The sequence below is a fragment of the Pristis pectinata genome, chromosome 16 (genome assembly GCF_009764475.1).
Source record: "Pristis pectinata isolate sPriPec2 chromosome 16, sPriPec2.1.pri, whole genome shotgun sequence".
NCBI lineage: Eukaryota > Metazoa > Chordata > Chondrichthyes > Rhinopristiformes > Pristidae > Pristis > Pristis pectinata.
In genome coordinates, this window is record NC_067420.1 from 24509307 (window position 1) to 24529401 (window position 20095).

The 20095-nt window shown below is 39.4% G+C and overlaps 1 protein-coding gene across 1 annotated transcript in view; it reads right to left on the reverse strand.

The window, feature by feature from the left end:
• The window catches only part of LOC127578792 (dnaJ homolog subfamily C member 5), a 43262-nt gene extending 23309 nt beyond the window's left edge, over nt 1–19953 (reverse strand). The window contains exon 1 of the mRNA XM_052031245.1: nt 19595–19953. The gene's annotated coding sequence lies outside the window, so the exon portion shown is untranslated. The remainder of the gene's footprint in view (nt 1–19594) is intronic.
• Between the last annotated feature and the right edge of the window lie 142 nt (nt 19954–20095).

Below are 20095 nucleotides of genomic sequence, written 5' to 3' on the forward strand. Positions count from 1 at the left end.
CATATTCGAAGCATGCAGGGACTGGTGTTCCAGCAAACTAGGGAAGGTGAGAGAATTTTAAACTAAATAGGAAGGGCAAGGGATTAAAGTTGAGATGATGTGGTGAATCAAAGAATGGAGACAAGGCTAGAGAAAGAGGGAAATGATGAACAGATTGATAGGAAGGGATAGAGTACAAATTTAAAATCAGCAGATAAAACGAAGAAAATTAAAGGATAAAATTAATGGCTGTATCTAAATGCATACAACATTCAAAACACATGAACTGAAAACGAGAGTAGAAATAAATGACTGGATAACCAGAGACATAACTACAGAACCACGTAGATCAAGATCTGAATTTTGAGGGTACACAACGCTTAGAAAGGTATTGGTTTATTATTGTCACTTGTACCGAGATACAGTGAAAAACTTGTCTTGCATACCGATCGTACAGGTCAATTCATTACACAGTGCAGTTACACTGAGATAGTACAGATTCCATTGATGTAGTACAGGAAACTTGGCGGAAATAGATGGAGAAGTGGCTCTGTTAATTAATGGTGGTATTAGTGAAATGGGGAGGGGCGACCCATATTCAGAAAACCAGGATGCAAAAACAATTTGGATGGAGATGAGAAATAAAAAAAGGCAACAACTCATTTGAGGGAATGGTGTACAGGCCCTCCCTAGCAGTAAATACGAGATTAGATGAAGCAGAAAGGAAGAAATAATGAGAATTTATCAGAAATGTAAGCCGATAATCAAGAGAAATTGAAATCTAAATATAGACTGGGAAAAGAAAATCAGGGGCAAGGGTAACCAAGATGAGTTCATACTGTTTTCACAAAAGTTTATTAGAACAGCATGTTCGGGAGTCAACCAGAGAACAGGCTAGAGTAAATCTGGTATTGCGCAATGAGAGGATTAATTCATGACCTCTGTGAAGGCAGTATGAGGCACCAAGGAACCAGCTTTTTGAAGCATTGCAGTCCTTCTGGTGAAGGTAATATCACATATTGCTCGGGAGGGAATTTCCAAATTTAGACCAGCAACAGTGAAGGATGGCAACATATTTCCTTGTAGGTAATGGTCTTCCCATTACACCTGATGCCTTTGTCCTTCTTGTAGTAGAAACAGCAGATTCAGCAAGTGCTGTCAGAGTAGCTGAGTTAAGTAACAAGCAAGAAACAACAGGCCAGTTAGCTTACCATTTGTCATGGTTCCAAACAAAGAAGAAAAAACATATGATTGCACAAAGGGTGGGAGATCAGACAATTGGGTAGAATATAAAAACAGCAAAGAATAACTAAAATATTAAAGGAAAAAGTAGAGTACAAGACAAAGCTTTCTAGAGAAATTTGAAAAAGGGTCTGATACAAAGAATCTGGGGAATTAATAATGGATAATAAGTAACTGATGGATTTTTTTGCATCCGTCTTCACTCTGGAGAATACAAGTAATGACCAAGAAATAGCTGTAGATCATGAATTAGCAGGGAGAGAGAAACTCAGGGAAGTTGCAATCACTAGGGAAATAGTTCTGAGCAAATTGTCAATACAAAGAGTTGAGCTATGGGTCCTGATGGGCCATCCTGGAGTCTTAAAAGAAGTGGCAAGTGTGATAGCTGATAAATTGGATTTTGTTTTCCAAATTCCCTAGATTTGGGGAAGGCCCCCTTATATTAGAAATTGGCAAATGTAACGTCTTTATTAGTCGGCATAAATGGATAGTTTTTTTGGTTGCCAATATACAACGAGTGGCATACCAGAGCAATGAATGCTGGAGCGCAACTTCTGCAATTTATACAAATGATCTGGATGAAAACACCAAAAGGTATGGTTGTTAAATTCACTGATGACCTCAATGTAGAAAAAGCAAGTTGTGAAAAGGACACAAGGAGGCTACAAAGAAACATACATGGGTTAAGTGAGTAGACAAAGAGCTGGTAAATGGAGTGTAATGTGGGAAAATGTGAAATTGTTCATTCTGGCAGGACAAATAAAAAGAGCAGCATATTTTCTAAATGAGGCTATGCAAAGTGACCGTAGGAAGTTAGGTAAACTGTTAAAAAGCAGGACCTCTAGGGTTGTAGTCTTAAGGTTACTCACAGTGTCACGTGTTAGTGAGGAAAGGAGAATAGGATAGATGAATATATGTGCAGGAAGGAGGGCTTTAGGTACTTGGAACATTGGGATCACTTCTGGGGTAGGTGGTACCAGTAGAAGACAGGCTGCACCCAGACTGGAGGGGACCAATATCCTTGCAAGGATGTTTGTTCATGTTACTTGGGAGGGTTTAAACTAACTTGGCAGGGGATTGGGAAACATAGCAGTACAGCAGGTAGGGAGAAAAATGTAGATGATAAATCATGCAAGTCAGTAGGCAGAGCAGGTTAGGGAGTATGGGAGGGCTGTCAGGCTCAAATGTATTTATATTAATGCAGGGAACTTCACAGGGAATTCAGATGAGCTTAGAGCATGGATCAGCACTTGCAATTATGATGTTATTACAATCACAGAAACTTTGTTGAGGGAAGGATTATCAACTTAATGTTCTGGGGTATGGAAGTTTCATACGTGCCAGAGGGGAATGCAAAAGAGGGAAAGTCATACTACTGATTAGGAAAAAAGTAACAGCGGTACTTAGAGGAGATATTCTGGAGGGATCGTCCAATGAGGCCATATAGGTAAAACTTGGGAATGAGAGGGGTGATCACTTTGCTGGGATTATGTTATAGGCCTCACTATAGTTGGTAGGAATTAGAGGAACAGATATGCAAGCAAATCACAGAAAGGCACAAGACCAATAGGTTTATAGTAGTGGGGGATTTTAACTTTCTGAATATTGACCGGGATTGCCTCACAGCAAAGGGCTTAAGATGAGGCAGAACTTGTTAAATGTATCCAAGAAAGTCTTTTTGAGTCAACATGTAGAGACTCCTACTAAAGATGGGGCAGTAATCAACCTTATCTTGGGAAATGGAACTGAGCAGGTAGTGGAAATGTCAGTGGGGGGGGGGGGGGGGGGGGGGGACACTTTGGGAACAGTGACCATAATTCTGTAAGTTCCAATATAGTTATGGAAAGGGATACAATTGGTCGTCAAGTTTAGGTCTTGAATTGGGGGATGGGGGTGGGAAGGCTGATTGCAATAGAGTAGGAGAGGATCTGACAAAAGTAGATTGGCAGCAGGTGCTTGCAGTTAAAACAACATCAGATAAGCAGAAGGGAGCCTTCTAAAAGAGTTAGGCCAGCACATTCTAGTAAGGATAAAAAACAAAGATGGCAGATTGGAGAATCTTGGATTGAAGGTTTGAGGGGGAAGAAAGAGGGGATTTAAAAAAAAGCATATGGCAGGCATAAATAACTGGGATCAAGGGAGTCTCAAGGAATATAGAGCATCTGCGAGAACTTCTGAGAGGGCAAAAAGATGGCTATGAAATATCCTTACGATTGAGGAGAATTACAAGATGTTCTGCAAGTACATCAAGAGCAGGAGAGTAGCCAGGAAAGAGTGGGTCCCATCAGGGAACAAAGGAGTAATCTGTGTGTGGAGCCAGGGGATGCTAGTGCGGTCCGAAATGAATATTTCTCATCTGTATTCACCAAGGAAAAGGATATGGAAGATAGCGAGTTTGGAGAGAAGTATGTAGATAATCTGGAGACGGTCAATATCAAGGAGGTGGTGTTAAGATGTCATGGGATGCATAAAGGTTAATAAGTCCCCAGGGCCAAATGAGATCTAGCCCAGATTGCTATGAAATGAAAGGGAAGAGATAGCTGGGGCCCTGAGCAAGATTTTTGCACTTTCATCAGCTACAGGTGAGATGCCAGAAAACTGGAGGATAGCTAATGTTGTTTCTTTATTTAATAAGGGTAGTAGGGATAAACCAGGTAACTACAGGCCAATCAGTGGTAGGGAAATTACTGGATAAACTCTCAAATTTATGTACATTTGGAAAGACAGGAGCTGATCAAGGATACCCAGCAAGGCTTTGTGTGGGGGCAATTCTACCTCACTAATTTGACTGAGATTTTTGAAGAGGTAACGAAGAAAACTGACTAAGGTAGGGGAGTAGACATCGTCTATATGGACTTTAGGAAGGCATTTAACAAGTTCCTGCATGGTAGGCTGATCCAGAAGGTTAAAGCACATGGGTCCAAGGTGAGAAAACTAATTGGATCCAAAATTGGTTTGGTGTTTGGAGGCAGTGGGTAGTGGTGGAAAGGTAATTTTGTTTGGGAGGCTGTGACCAGTGGTGTACTGCAGGGTTCAGGTTTGGGATTCTTGCTGTTTGTGATACGAGTGACTTGGACGTGAAAGTAGGAGGTATGATTAGTGAGTTTGCGGATAAAAAAAGTTGGTAGTGTTGTGGATAGCGAGGAAGGATGTCTAAGTTTCGAACAGCATATAGATCAGATGGAAAATCTACCCTCATCCCATTTTATTCTCCCAATATTCCCATCAACTCCTCTCAGATTCTATAGCCACCTACACAAGAGGTAATTTACAGTTGCCAATTAGTCTACCAACCTGCATATCCTTGGGACGTGGGAGGAAATCGCAGCACCATAATGAACCCACAGTCACAGAATGAACCTGCAAACTTCATACAGACAGCACCAAAAGGCAGGATTGAGCCTATGGAACTGCGAGGCTGCAGCTTTACTAAATGTGCCACTGTGCTGTTCTGCATACATATAATCACATTCAAGGGATGTGCGCTCCATAGGCTGAGCCAGCGATTAATTGTTGATCCCTAGATGGGCTTGAGAAGGTGGTGGTGAGTTGCGTCCTTGAACCCCTGCAGTCCTTGTGGTATGGGTATACCCACAATGCTGTTAGGGAGAGAATAACAGGATGGTGGTATGGCTTGGAGGGCAACTTCCAGGTGGTGGTGTTCACATGCTTTTGCTGCTGTTGTTCTTCTAGCTGGTAGAGGTCATGGGTGTGGATGGCATGGTCTAAGGAATATTGGTGAGTTGCTGCAGTGCATCTTGCAGATGGTACAGACTGCTACTGTGCATTAGGTGGTGGAGTGAGTGAATCCTTGTGGACGAGGTGCATATCAAGCAGGCTGCAATGTCCTGCATTTTCTTGAGTGTTGTTGAAGCTGCACTCATCCAGGCAAGTGGAGAGTATTCCATCACACTCCTGACTTGAGCCCTGTAGATGCTGGATGGGCTTTGGGGAGTTAGAAGGCAAGTTACTCGTCACAGGATTCCTTGCCTCTGACCTGCTCTTATAGCCACATTGTGTATATGGCTACTCCAGTTCTGTTTTTGGTCAACGGTAACCCCCAGTTAATTGACAGATGGGGATTCAATGGTGGCAATGCCACTGAATATCAGGGAGTGATAGCTGGATTTTCTTGTGTGGCACAGATTTTACTTGGCACTTATCAGCCCAGGCCTAGATATTGTCCAGGTCTTGCCGCATTTGATCATGGACTGCTTCATTATCTGAGGAGTCATGAATGGTGCTCAACATTGTGCAATCAGCAGCAAACATCCCCACTTCTGATGTTATGAGTAAAAGAAGGACACTAATAAAGCAGCTGAAGATGCCTGGGCCAAAGTTAATACCCTGAAAAGATGCCCGTGACTTCCAACCACGACAACTGCCTTCCTTTGTGCTAGGTATCATTCCAATCAGCAGAGGGTTTTCACCCCGAGCAGGGCTCTTTGATGCCATACTCGATCAACAGCAACAGTTCACTTCACCTCGAGTTCAGCTCATTTGTCGATTTGGACTAAAGCTGTAATGAGGTCAGGAGCCGAGCGACTTTGGCATAATCCAAACTGAGCTTCTGTGAGCAGGTTGTTGCTAAGCAAGTGCCACTTGGTAGCACCATCAACTGTCCCTTTCACCACTCTGCTGATGATTGGGAGTAGATGAATGGGGTGGTAATTGGCTGTGTTGGATTTGCACTGCTTCTTGTGAACAGGATATCCTGGGCAATTTTTGTTGTTGTAGCTTTACTGGAACAGCTTGGCCAAGGGCGTGGCTATTGTCAGGGCCTATAGCCTTTGCTGTATCCAATGTCTTTGGCTACTTCTCGTTATCACGTGCAGTGAAGCGAGTTGGCTGAAGACTGGCATCTATCATGCTGGAAACCACTAGAAGAGGCAGAGATGACCATCTACTCGGCACTTCTGATTCAGCTTTCCCTTTTGTACTGATGTGCTGGGCTCCCCCTTCATTAAGAACATGTCATGAATTTGTGAAAATCTTTCTGAAAGGTTTGTGGATGCAAAGTCTTTTGATTTTTTTTATATAAAAGGCAGAGATAGATTCCTGATATGCAAATGGGTGAAAGGTTATGTAGATAGTGATGGAACTGAAGAGTTAAGATCACAATCAGATCAGCTATAATCCTACTGAATGGCAGAGCAGGCCCGATGAGTCACATGGACTGCTCTTGCTTCATACAGGAGAACCATTTGCTCATGCAGGCTACTGGTTTTGCAATAGATGAAACTTTGCTGAATTACTTCATGCAAGAGCTAGATCAAGTTCTGCTTGGAGCAGGGACACATACAAACAGCTGAACTGCAAAACATCAAAAGGAGCAGAGGGAACTTCCGGAGCAGTTTCAGTTACAGAACAGGCTAGAAGAACATCCTTGTTACTCTTCTGCAAACCCTTTTTATTTCGTCTAAATTAGCATTTTGTATTAAATTGTAATACATGTCAAAATTGAGGGAACAAATATTGAATACCTAGTAATCTGTCTGATTAATGCTCCAGTTCCCTTACACCAAGCACAAACTTACATTATTAACAGTGGAAGTAATATAGGACTTACAGCATCAAGACTAGGATCACCATATCCAAAATTTGTACAAATTTTTGGCAGTGACATTGTAAATTCTCTTCTTTCTGACCACTCTAGGTGCTGTTCTGCACTTCATGGACCATTAGTTTATTGTAATTATTATTGTTATATGTTCAATTTGCAAATCATAGTATATGTAGCTTGTTTAAATGATTTCAATGGTCTTCATGCATACAATTTTTCCACATTTTAAATATACAAGAAAACAAGCATGATAACCTTGCTCAGCAGGTCATAGATAAACAAAAGTGTGAACACCAGAAGGACAATACTGGTTAAATTTGCTTATCACATTTCAACAGCTTGCAAACTCTAATGGATTTGCCTCTCCAAAGCTGTATTCCAAAAAAAATATTTGATCAATTAGAAAACTGATTTTACTCTTCTCTGGTTAATTAACTTTTACAAAAAAAAAATCCAGTCTGTGTTTAACACATTAAGTAAAAAAGGCAGAAAGCAACAGTGCAATTTTCATTGTAAAGCAATTGAATCAGAATGGAAAAGTGATAGCAAATAAAAAAAATAAGACTGCTTCATATACTCCCTGACCAAGGGTGATAAGGCTTAAAAGAATCTTTACTGATGTTGATCATTTTAATTGTATAGTAGTGGACACAAATCAGCATCTAATAAATATTTCTTTTCCTGCTGGTTTATAGAACATTCTTCAGTCTATCATTTAATCATGAGGAAGTGAATTTAATTTTTTGTTGCAGAGCTTCCACTATATGGTACAAAAGAAAAAAAGATTATAATTTATACCTGTCCAGCAGGAATTTGACATTCACATCAGTATTAATTTACAATTAAAACAAATCCATCGACTTCATTGGAAAATTGGATGAATGAAATGGGCAGACCAACAGATCTAATCAGCTATCCCAGTTTACTTAGATTAAAATTACCTTTCAACACTCCACCAATATTTAATCAAATCAACAAAAAGAAAAAAACAGAACTCAAAAATCACAATCCCTGTGCAATGTTGGTGTTGACAATAGCACGATCTCACTGATATAACAAATACACAACCTATGGAACACAAGCACAGGTCATTAATGGTCTCACTCAACATCAGCAAAACTAGAGCTGATTGTTGACTTCAGGAAGGGGATGAAGGGCGAACATGCGCCAGTCTACATTCGGGGATCAGTGGCAGAGAGAGTCAGCAGATATAAATTCCTGGTTGTTAGCATATCGGATGACGTGTCCTGAGCCCAGCACGGACGTAATCAAAAGGAAAGCTCGTCAGCATCTTTACTTTTTTTTAAAAAAGGGAGGTTGAGGTTTGGCTTGTCACCTAACACTCTAACAAACTTGTACAGATGTACTGCTGAAAGTATCCTGACTGGTTGCACCATGGTCTGGTATGGCAATTCAAATGTGCAGAAGTTTAAGAAGCTGCAGAGAGTAGTGGACTCTGCCCAATACATCATGGGCACATCCCTCCCCACCATCAGTAGTATCTACAGGAGGCACTGCCTCAAGAAGGCAACATCCATCAAAGATCCCCACCATCCAGGCCATGCCACCTTTTCACAGCTACCATGAGGCAGGAGGCACAGAAGCCTGAAGTCCCACACCACCAGGTTCAAGAACAGCTACTTCCCTTCAACCATTCAGTTCTTGAACCAACCAGCAAACCCCTAATCACCACCACGGTTTAGCAACACTATGATCACTCTGATCACTTTGCACTAAAATAGACTTTTTTTTTCTAATTTTTGTTTTTTCTTTAAAAATTGTGTATAATTTATGTTTAATTTATGTTTTTCTTGTGAATGCTGTTCATATGATACTACGTGCCTGTGATGCTGCTGCAAGTAAGATTTTCATTGCATCTGCATACATGTACTTGTGCATATGACAATAAACCCAACTTTAAAAGTTCAAATTGGCATTAAAAACTGAATAGGGAGAGAGGTGTTCTTTCTGGCTTAATTTTTTGATTAAAATCACAAATTAGTGGGGAAAAGAATGGAGTCAAAAATACCCAATTAAGTTTGATCAGTGCAAAAAGGTGTTAATTTTTCAAAACAAAGCCACTGAAAAAAAACTGGGAGGTAGAATTAGGAAGATAGAATCAAGTAGCAATTATCCACAATTTATGGATCTCACCATTGGCCTTTCATTTACAACTAGTTTATCAAAAATTATAGCAAACAACTTCTAAAATGTTTCTCATATTGTTCCAGCCATGTACCACTATGGTGGTCGAATAATAAAAAGTCTTCTCCTAAATTACAAACTTGCTTTTAGATAAAAACTGAGATGTGCATGGTTAGAGTCAGTCTTCACTTGAAGTGTGTTCAGAAAATTCAGTATTTTAATGTATTTCACTAGAAAGTTATACCAATTAAAAGTGGAGGATTTACATTTGCTGTAAAATCAACCTTATTCACAGTAGCATGTAAACATCAAGCTAGCCTAAAAATAAAGACAAACTCTGTTAAAAAAAATAACATATTGGATCATTGATTACATCAAGAGCAGGTGTAGGACGTAATGTGCATGTGGTGGATTAGTGGCCGTGGCACAGAATATTGATCTTTAATCCACAGCTCCCAAATGTTTAAATTGTGTAAATTGGTAAAACTTGACCTCAGGATCCCAAGTAATAAATTGCAAATAGATCAAGAATGAAGTAGATTGGAAGTGTCCTGCAACCATAATAAAAACAAAATATGCTGGAAATACTTGGGTCACATCATCCAAAAAGAAGCAAGGTTAACATTTCAGGTCAATAATCTTTCTCCAGTGTGGAGGTAAAAAAAAAACAATCAGAAAACAGGCATGTTTAAACTTGCAGAGGAGGTGACAGGAGAGAACAAAGAAATATTTTTGATAACATGGAGTCCAAAAGTATATGGATGACTAAGATTGATGTCAAATAGGAGAGGGTACTGAAGGCTTGTTAATAGCAGATAATCTAAATGGAGGTGGTGTAAATAGAGATCAGTGGAGAAAGGTAAAAACACCTGCTAGGACTGTGAGATACAGATCACAGCAATTGCTGGAAATTAGAAATGAAGGGAAGTGCTAGGAAAATCCAGCAGGACAGGCAGTTTCTGTGGAGAGAGAAACAGCCACAGGCTGATACCCAAATTGCCCCCTCACAGGAAGCAGGTGGAACGAAGCGTTATGAAGGAGGAAGTGTGCCCTGGAACTATGACAGAGACATAGCACATACAAAAATAACAGTCACAAGTACAAGTTAGTGTTAAATAGTAACAATTCACTAACAATTAACATGGCTTGCTCTCACTACCTATTTATTTGGAATGTAGGGGAATTTAATACAAAAGTCAAGAAAACAAAATAAACTACAGGATTTTTTTCCCTCCACAATCTTCTATGTTACTGAGCATCAACTTGCATAGCTGGAATAAATTTAACTGATTTTTCACATAAACACAGCTCACTTATTTCAGCATGCTTGTTTTTCACCTTTCTTCTGCCTTGTAATACAATCCACCATAGATCACATAAAAACTATGCAGAAAGCTCTAGCTCTCTTAACAGTTTACGCAGTTTGATTAGCTAATGGTGGCCAAAGTGCATATTTCAGTTTGTTCTATGCATTTATACAAATTTAATCCCAAACTATTAATTTAGCAAGGGAAAAATTATGGGTATATCAACATACTGTTACAAATTTAAAACTGATTAGTAAATGGACATCCAGAAGTTTTAAAAAAAATATTTGCATTAGTTTTCTGCAGAAACAAATCAATGCAATTGGAATAGATCCAAACTCTGCAAAGTACAGCCTAAAAATTGTGAATATAAGCAAAGTATATGGAAGTTATCAGATTGATTTGATTAAAAAGATATGTTTGATACTGTACCCAGTTTACCTTCTTGGTTTTTCCATGTCCAGCAACTCATTTGGCAGAATCCATAAATTTGAGTTATTCATGCTTTCATCAATTGGGAAAGTTAATTCTTCCCCCTTAACAAATAATACAACCCAGGAGGATAGTCAGCTCCATCCTACCCTTACCCACAAAATGTTTTGGGAAGATATTCTTCAGTTTTCACTCCCCTTTTAGGCAGTGTACACTGATCACAACTTGTGCACAACAAAGGTTCCTTACATTGCGGAAAGAACCAGAGGGAATGTGTTCATAAGTTTTGTCCCATCTGCCATTATTCTCTTCTATCAAAATTCTCCTCAAGTTTGAAGAACTCCAACGAAATAACTCCATCTTTGCTCATGTCACTTAAAAGCTCAAGTCCCTCATTTCTAGTTCCATTCTTATAAATCTCTTCTGCACTGAGCTTCACGTCCTCGAGTCAATGTGGCAGCGAAGCTGATATTTTGCAGAGGTGAAGTGTATTTCTTTTCCGTAAGTACTTATGCCTATTTATAATACTATTCACTTTGTCCTGCTTCTTCATATACATTGTTCATAAGATGTCTGTGAATTTTCAAGTTTGTTTCCCAACCACTTTAAATTGTAAAATTTAGATCATCTCTTACTCTTCAGTCCCAAATATGTCACTTTGCAACATTAAAATTAAACACATCTGCCTAAGTGCCCTCCTAAAGTCTACTACTATTCTATTCATTAATTTACTAGATTTGTTTTTTGTATCAATTTCAAACTTTGAAGTTGCTAATACCTATCCAGGTCTTTAAATATCTAAAAGACTAATGATCTTAAGGATTGATCTAAAAGTCAGCATCTATTTTCCTCCAGTCTAAAAAGGACTTATCACCATTTGTCTGCTCTATGCCCTTTCAACAATTTTGTATATATATGCTGCCACTATCCCTTAAATTCTATGAGCTTTAATTTTCTAACGAGCCTGTTAAGTGGATAATTTGTCAAAGTCTTTAGGAAATCCACATGCCAAAAATCAATCATGCATCCCTCATCTACTTTCATCATCATCAAGAATTCAAGTGAATCAATTTTTCTTTCACGAAGTAGCTCTTTTACTAATCTATGCTTGTCCAAATGGTAATTTTTTTATTGTTGCTAGAAGATTCTCCACAAATAACATTAAAGTTCTTGGCTTATAATTTCCCCATATTACCATGAATCACTCTCGATCACACTCAAAAGGTGATATCACCCCTGCTCATAAAGACGCACAAAAAAAACTTTCAAATGCCACATGCCCAGAGGATTCCTGTACTGCTTGCCAGTTCAATTCACGGCCCCTATTGTCCTCCAAGCTGAAGGATGATCACCTCCAGATCTGTGAGCCACTAGAAGTTCTAAGGCTCTTAAACGCCCAGCAGGGAAAGTTGCTTCTCCTAAAGCTCAGAAACAGTGCTACAATTTGAACAGCTGGAGATGTGGTTACCAAGGTCACATGAAACAGCCTAGAGCCTCACATTGCATATGAATTGCAATGTGTCTAAGCTGTCTCATTCCTTGGAACTTATGCTTATAAACTTAATTTAAAATATTCATTCACAAGAATTGAGTATTGCGCGAGGCTCACTTTGATGCCCACTGACACCACACTTAATCAAATGCTGCCTTGATACCAAAGGCAGTCACTCTTATCTCACTTCTAGAACTTGGACCAAATTCTGGAGCCAAGTGGACCAGGTGAACCCAAACTGGATATCAGTGAGTAAGTGCCATTTGATAGTGTTAATGACCACTTCCAACATTTTGCTGATAACTGAATAGCCAGACAGGGCAATAATCAGCCAGATTGGATGTGTCCTCCTTAATGTGAACAAAACATACCTGGGCAATTTTCTACATTAATAGGTAGATGCCAGTGTTGTAATTGTACTGGAACAGCTTGGCAAGATGTGTTGGCCTCCCATAACCTATCTCGTACTTTCTTGAGGCTGAAGAGGCTGAGACTGGCTCATGTGATGGTGGACATCTTAGGTGGAAGCAGAGATGGATCACATGTTTGACTCTTCTGCTGAAGATGGTCCTACACAAGCAACACTCTTTAAAATTCCCATTTTTTTTTCCAAATCTATCCAATAATTGTGAACCACTTTGCCTCTGCAATCCCCTTTGACTTGTACCTTTAGATCTCTGCACTTTAATTCTGGCCTCCTCTCCACATTTTTTTTTAAAACAAATATAATAATCCTTTCACTGACTCTGGTATTCCCTCCCAACTCTCTTCTCTTTCCTCTTCTGAATCACCCCATTTGGCCCTCGGTCATCTGATCCAATTTCACTATATTGCTTGGTCAAGTGTAGTTTGATAACTGTTTAAAAGAAAATACTCAAGATCCAAAATCTTACTTTTTGTTCTCTTGGTTCAAAGAATTTAGCACTTCTTTCTCCTCTATCCAGATTTCCAATGCCTTTCCATGTAGCAAATACTTCCAGTTTTGGGTACACAGTTCATGTGTAGCATTTACTCAAATACAGTGAGTTCTCAAAGTTATTGTTGAGTTAGATGGTATTTAATTAACAGTAATGCAGGATAACTACACTCTCAACTTTGCCCAAGAGCTTTTATTTTCCTTAAACCAGAACACCCAAATTCAGATTAGATTAGGAACCCGCCGAATAACAAATTGTCAATATTTATAGCTCATTCATGAAAAAGTTTCATCCCAGTTTCTACCCTGAAATCACATTAACACTTCACGTATGCACTTACTTTTTCCACACGAGAACTTATGAATTTAGAAAATATAAATGTCACAAATTTTTAATAAACACTTTGGTTTCCTAAATTACTGTAGAAATGAATATGGGGGAAAGCACAGCAGATATCCACATTGGTCACAGTACAGATTAGCAAGCATTATGGATCCTAGCAAAAAAAAAGGAAAACCATATAATTCAATTTGCTAATCTTCAAATACTGAAATTCATTAAATCATAGGAAATAGTTAGTAATTGTTTGACTCTTCCCTTTAGCACTTTGAGAAACAACTGAAAAAATGCTTCAATACTTAGTTTGCAATCAATTCTAAATGCTTCCCTTTTAATACAGCATGTCTATTGACAGAGAATTAATGTGTTTAAAATCTACATTAATTTTCTGCAGAGTATATTGTGCCAAGTAAAATTTGGAATGGAGGCAATATTTTCCTTCAGGATGGAAAATTATACTGACCTATTGGAAGCAAGCAAATTTGTAGCCATTACACAGAACCACAGTGTGTAATAGATGTTTTAATATTAATGATTTTGTATATTGGAACTTAAGGAGAAAACTCCATTTCTGAAGCAAATGTAATGACAAAATAAAAATAATGAGGACTTGGTTTTGTAAATTTACAGTAAGCCCATGGAAAAGAGGTTTGAGAAGGTGGATCACCATGCAGAAAAGGACTCACCTTCAAGCAGAGCTAAGAATGCATAACATCTTGACACTTAATGAGATCGATGTGAATCATGTACCTGCTAGTGGTAAAAGATTTATACGTACTTAGAGGAGTGGAATTGACTGGATAGGGATGAGGGCAACAAAGACAAAGAAACAAGCCCCAGAAGAGCATGTGCACCACCACCACATTAAGCAAAAAAAAAGAAAGAAAAGTGATTCTTTTCATCACCCCAGTTCCAAATTAGTAAATATGTCCAATGCAGTGGCACATGGAGAAGGTAGAGAAAAAGTTTTGGGCAAGGTTCAAAGTCAAGGAAAGAAGGAATTACCCACCATCTTATTTTCAATTTTTCAGTTAGTTACACTTGTGGAGCCACACAGACATACAGATATAATTAGTACTAGGTCAAACAGACCTTTGAGCCTCCTCTGCCATTTAATATCATAGCTGTTCTACCTCAAAAATGTCCCTGCCTAATCTTCCCTTATCAAAAAACTTGATCCTATCCTTGAACATACTTGCATTTCTCCTTATACCATAGGAAGCCACCATTTGATCCAATGATTCTAAGTTGGCTCTTACAGCAATCCCTGATTTCTATGTAACCTAATCTTCCTCACATGGCTATTAAGTCCACTGATTCCATTATCACCCATCTACATTACGGGCAATTTACAGTAGCCAATTAGCCTTCCAAGTTGTACTATATTGGCATGGGTTAAAAAAAAGAGCATTGGGAGAGATCTGTAGGGTCACAAGGAGAATGTGCAAACTACCTAAAGACAACACCAGGAGGTCAAGATTGAACTAGAGCTGATGCAGCAGCTTTACCTGCTGGTCACTGTGCTTCCCTCAACAATGACTTTAGTTCTGGATTGCCAGTCAGAGGAAACAGACTCTCAAGTACACACATTATCATCTACTCTGAACTGTGAATGTCTATGAGATTACCTTTCTTTCACCCAAATCCAATAGACTAATCCTACTCAATCTCTCTTTATAAACAACCTCACCACCTCAGAAATTATTCCAGTAAATCTATACTGCACTTAGTCCAGATATATCCTTTTTTGGATATCGAGACGTAAATTGCAGAGTATTCCAGGTGTGAATTCAAGGTCTGCAGCAGCTGAAGTCTTCTACTCTAATCCCTTAGTAATAAAGGCCAAAATACAATTCGGTTTCCCAATTTCCAGTTGTACTGGTATAAATGATTCAAATCTCAGCAATGTAACATCTTCTGCATGCCAAAATTTATTGGTTTCTCACCAGTTAAAGAATATTATTTTGCTATTTTCCTATCAAAATGAATTCTCATATCTATCACTTCTTACCACCCACCTGCCACTTTGTAGTTTCCTCATGCTTCACCATCTCACCTCAGGGTTCAAATTCAATAGTCACACAAAGCTTGCGACGACATGATTAATTAAAACACTTCCAATGGTGGTGGCTTGGAGAAAGTGGTCAGACATTAGCAATACTCACTTTCAAAATATATTAAGTGCTAAAAGGAAACTAATTATCAAACTTTACGATTTGCTAAAATGCCAAGGAAAAATGTTCAACACTAAAGCATCTATAACCAAAGAAAATTTGTGTTGAATCAAGGTAGTTTAGGCAGTTAAAGCTCCGTATTCAGGGACAACATTCCATCACTACTGCACTGAAACAGTTGTCTGCACTTGAACCAGAGAATGGGATTTGAGCTCTTATCCTGGACAATGTGTGTAAATAACCACACAAAAATATCCTTCAAAATGCCAAGAAATAACAACACATTTGGATAACTAAAAGACATTGTTTTTAAATACAGGTTTTAAAACAAGCACAATTACAAGGTAGAAATTTAAGTCTTGAACCAACCAAACCAGTCCTACAGTAAATGAGTGTTGAATAAACATTGCACAATTAGCACATTTAGGATTTTTACCCATTTACTGACACATTTTCAAAATTGTCAGCATAAAACCCAGAATTGCTTCCCTTTTTCAAAAAAAAAATTCATTCAATTGTATTGCAAAGGAGGCAAAGGTTAGAGCATACACAGGTTATTGAAGCAAGCAGCATACAATGTACACCAGCTTCTCAACAGAAATCTTTGAAATCATGCTAATTTACAATTTTGCTGTGAGATTATTCAGAACCCAAATGGTTAAAGATACTTTTCACAACACCATGTTCTATTTACTCAGCAAATGCAGATCAACTTTACAAAGCAACTTTTAGCAGCAATATTCAAAAGAACTGGAATTCAAGTTGTTTGCTGGACTAAGAAATAATTTCAAAATTATGCAGATACAGTATTAAACACTAGCCTTGCACCCCAGATTCAAGATTTGTTTAGAAACTGCTGACTGTGAAAGTCTTGTGCAAAATGTGCATTCCTTACTGCATTAGTAAGCATCTAAATTCTGATGCTGGAGAAGGCTATTCATAGTTCTATCAGTTTGTTTCATAGCTTTAATTTGTGCCTTGCAATCATACTTGTTTCAAGTCCATGGGAGAGATAAAGCCTCCCAAGGTCATTACGCTGTTGTGTGATAGTCAAACAGAAACTGACAAATTTTGGATGTTATGAAGGAAAACAATCAAACAAATTATCAAACTTGGTGAAGAGGAACAAAGTGGATACAATCTTATTTAGTGGCAAGGTGAAGTTGCTGATAGATCGTCTTGGAGGTCCAGTTGGACTTAATGGTATTTGCTTTGCACCCAGAAACCTGTTATTCCAGGAACCAGTCTAGTTAATGTTTCCCAATTGCAGGTATATATTTTTCCCAGGCAAGGACTCAAACTACAAAACTCAGGGTGTAGTCTCACCAAGGCATATACAAGTGTAGTATGACTTATTGAGTATAAGAATAGATAAGTCATATTACATGACTTGATATTCAAAGATAACTTGTTGCCATGGTACACATTTCCCAATTACTAAGGTATTTGATCTCACATTTTTTAACATTATATCCCATTTGGCATAGCTTGTCAATATCTCTTTTAAACCTCTTGTATCTCCCTCACAATCCTGTCTAGTTTTCTATCAGCAGCAAACTTGGAAATCTATGACATTTGATCCACTCAGCTAAATGATTAATGTAAATTGTATACATAAATAGACATGGCTTCCATGTTAGTTGCATATTAATCATGAAAACGATTAAAACAATTTAGTTCGCATATCACTGAAAATTCATTCCCTTCTAGAATCTAAAACTGGAGGGCATAGATTTAAGGCAAGAGAGGAAAGATTTAAAGGGTACCAGAGGGACAACCTTTTCCACACAGAGGGTGGTGGGTATGGGAAACAAGCTACCAGAGGAAGTGGGTAGTGGTAGAAGTGGGTAAAATTACAATATTTAAAAGACATTTTGACAGGTACATGGATAGAATGAAATGGGACTAGCTCAGGTAGGCAACTCAGTTGGCATGGACAAGTTGGGCTGAAGGGCCCAGTTCCATGCTGTATAATTCAGTCTTGTTCAAAACCACACAGAAATGCAAGTACTGATGAGAATGCAGAGAGACTTCATGAGAGATAATAGACAAGCTATGTGAATGGTCAAAACAGCAGATGGAGCGCAATGTGGAAAAATGTGAGGTTATCCACTTCAGTCGGAAAACCAGTTTTTTTTTTAAAATGGTAAGAGATTGGGAACTATTTATGTTCACAGGGACCAGAGTGCACAAGTAGACAAGTCACTGAAAGCTGACACGCAGCTGCAGTCGGCAGTTCCAAACACACACTGCCAACCCACTGCTCTTCACCTTTTATATATTTTCTTTCTGGTTAATTGATCTTTGTCAACTGCTTACAACATGAGCCATGGTACATTGGCCTTTATAGCTAGAGGATACAAGTTCAAGAGTGAAGATATCTTACTAAAATCATTTGGGCCTTAGCGAGACTAATCAGGAGGATTGTGCACAATTTTAGTCTTGTTATTTAAAAAGGATATGCTGGCTATAGTGAGAGTGCAACAAAGGTTCAACAGACTGGTTCCTGGGACAGCAGAGATTTGAATAAACTAGGCAAGGTTTCTTTAGTTTAAAAGAGAGGTTATCCTACTGAAATAAAAAATTCTTAGTTTGACAGGACTGATACAAAGAGGTGTTTTGCTTGGCTGAGGTGTCTAGAACCAGGGGTTACAGTCTAAAACTCAGGCGCAAGCCACTTGGATCTTAAATGAGAAGACAGTTTGCCACTCTATCGGTGGTAAGCCTGTGGAATTTCCTACCCTGGAGGGCTTTGGAGACTTGGTCATTGAGTTAATTGAAAATAGATCTCTTGATCACTGGATATTACAAAATCAAAGGATAGGGAGATGGTGTTGCCCTATCCTATTGAATGGCAAAGCAGACTCAAGGGGCAAAACATATTCATTTGCGATTTCTGGCATTTCTATATTGCCAAATTTAAGAGTAATCCTTGAACATTACGACATAAAACCCACACCTGTTACTTCAGCTCAGTAACCAACTTACATATTGCAACTGAAGTTTAAAATATTTAGCAACTAGACCACAAATTTAATACACGTTGTACCAGCCTGAGTTCCTGATGCATTGACATACATATTTTATGTTAACGCGAACAATTTAATAGTTAAACGTTTTACTTTAGAAAGCCATTTCTCGCGTCATCATCTAGAAAGCACTGAAGGCATATTATGCTACCACCCTCAATATAAATACAAAGCAAAATGTTTAATCTGGAATTTATGCTAGTTATTGTATTAACAGTAAGAGTAATTGAAATCTCTTTTAAAAATCCTTTAATGGGATAAACAAACCCGAAAACAAGAGTTGCTAAGAAAAACTATTATATTTCATAGACTATTAAGAGCAAATGATGAAAAACAACTCATTCCCAGCCTCCCCAACCCAAACTGGATCCAGCAGGGATTACTCAGCTCTCTGATGTTCACTGCTTGCAGAAATAAGGGGTACCGGACTCATCCGATTGTTGACGCATTTTGATCGTTATTATTTGAATTTCCTCACCAATATAACACAATATTCGCATCATGCACAATTTGCAATTAGCGAGTGCCGACAGTAACCCAATTATGCCCAGGCACTGTGGAAAATTGCATTCTTTCTCGCTGGTTGCGTGAATGCATGAAAAATCTGCAATGCTGCTGCTGCGTTTGATCGAAACCCTGGGGCTTCCCATTCAAAAAGCCTGTGACATTTAACCGCTGCTTTTTCCACTACTTCCCTATAATCAACCCCCCACCCCCCCATTAACGAGATACACTGGAAAATGAAGCGGCCAACCCTCAGCCACCCCGCCCAAGTAGGACACACTAAGCGAATTAAATCCTTTCCAAATCCACTGAGCGCCACAGATTTATAGCGCTGTCTGCGGCAGTGGATCAGACTCAACGCCATCATGCATCGCCGAGACCGCGCATTAAATACCGGCACAAGGACAAGGCGGCAGCGGCGACAAGGAGCGCGCCGAGTGAAACATTCGCTGCCGACTCGCTGCTTTTCACCTTTTATATATCTTTTCTGGTTAATTGGTCTCCGTCAGCCGCTCACGACATGGACCATATCAGACAGGTTCCCGTCAGCACTTCACCTTTCGCACAGCGTCGCCCTCACTTCCTCTTTCCTTTCCTTTCCTCCCCTCGCCCCTCCCCTCCCCTCCCCTCCCCTCCCCTCACACACGAGCGCGCGAGCACGGGCGCGAGCACGCGCGCGTTCCCGCTGGGGAGAAACTTCGCGTGCGCCGCGCCCCGGGAATTAGAACGCCGACCGTCGCAGCCGGAGGGAAAGTCGCGCCGAGCCAATCAGGTGCCGAGCCACTCGCGCATGTGCAGGGACTCTCTCCTTCAAACCCGACGCCTTTCTCACTGGGAAGCGGGGGGAGGTTCGTAATTTGTGGAGGGCCGGTGATTGACAGTCCAATTCACCAATCATAACCGGTCCAGACGCGATAGTCGGTCGCCTTCCTACAGGAGATCACCAATCAGATGGTAAGGCAAGCTCGGTTG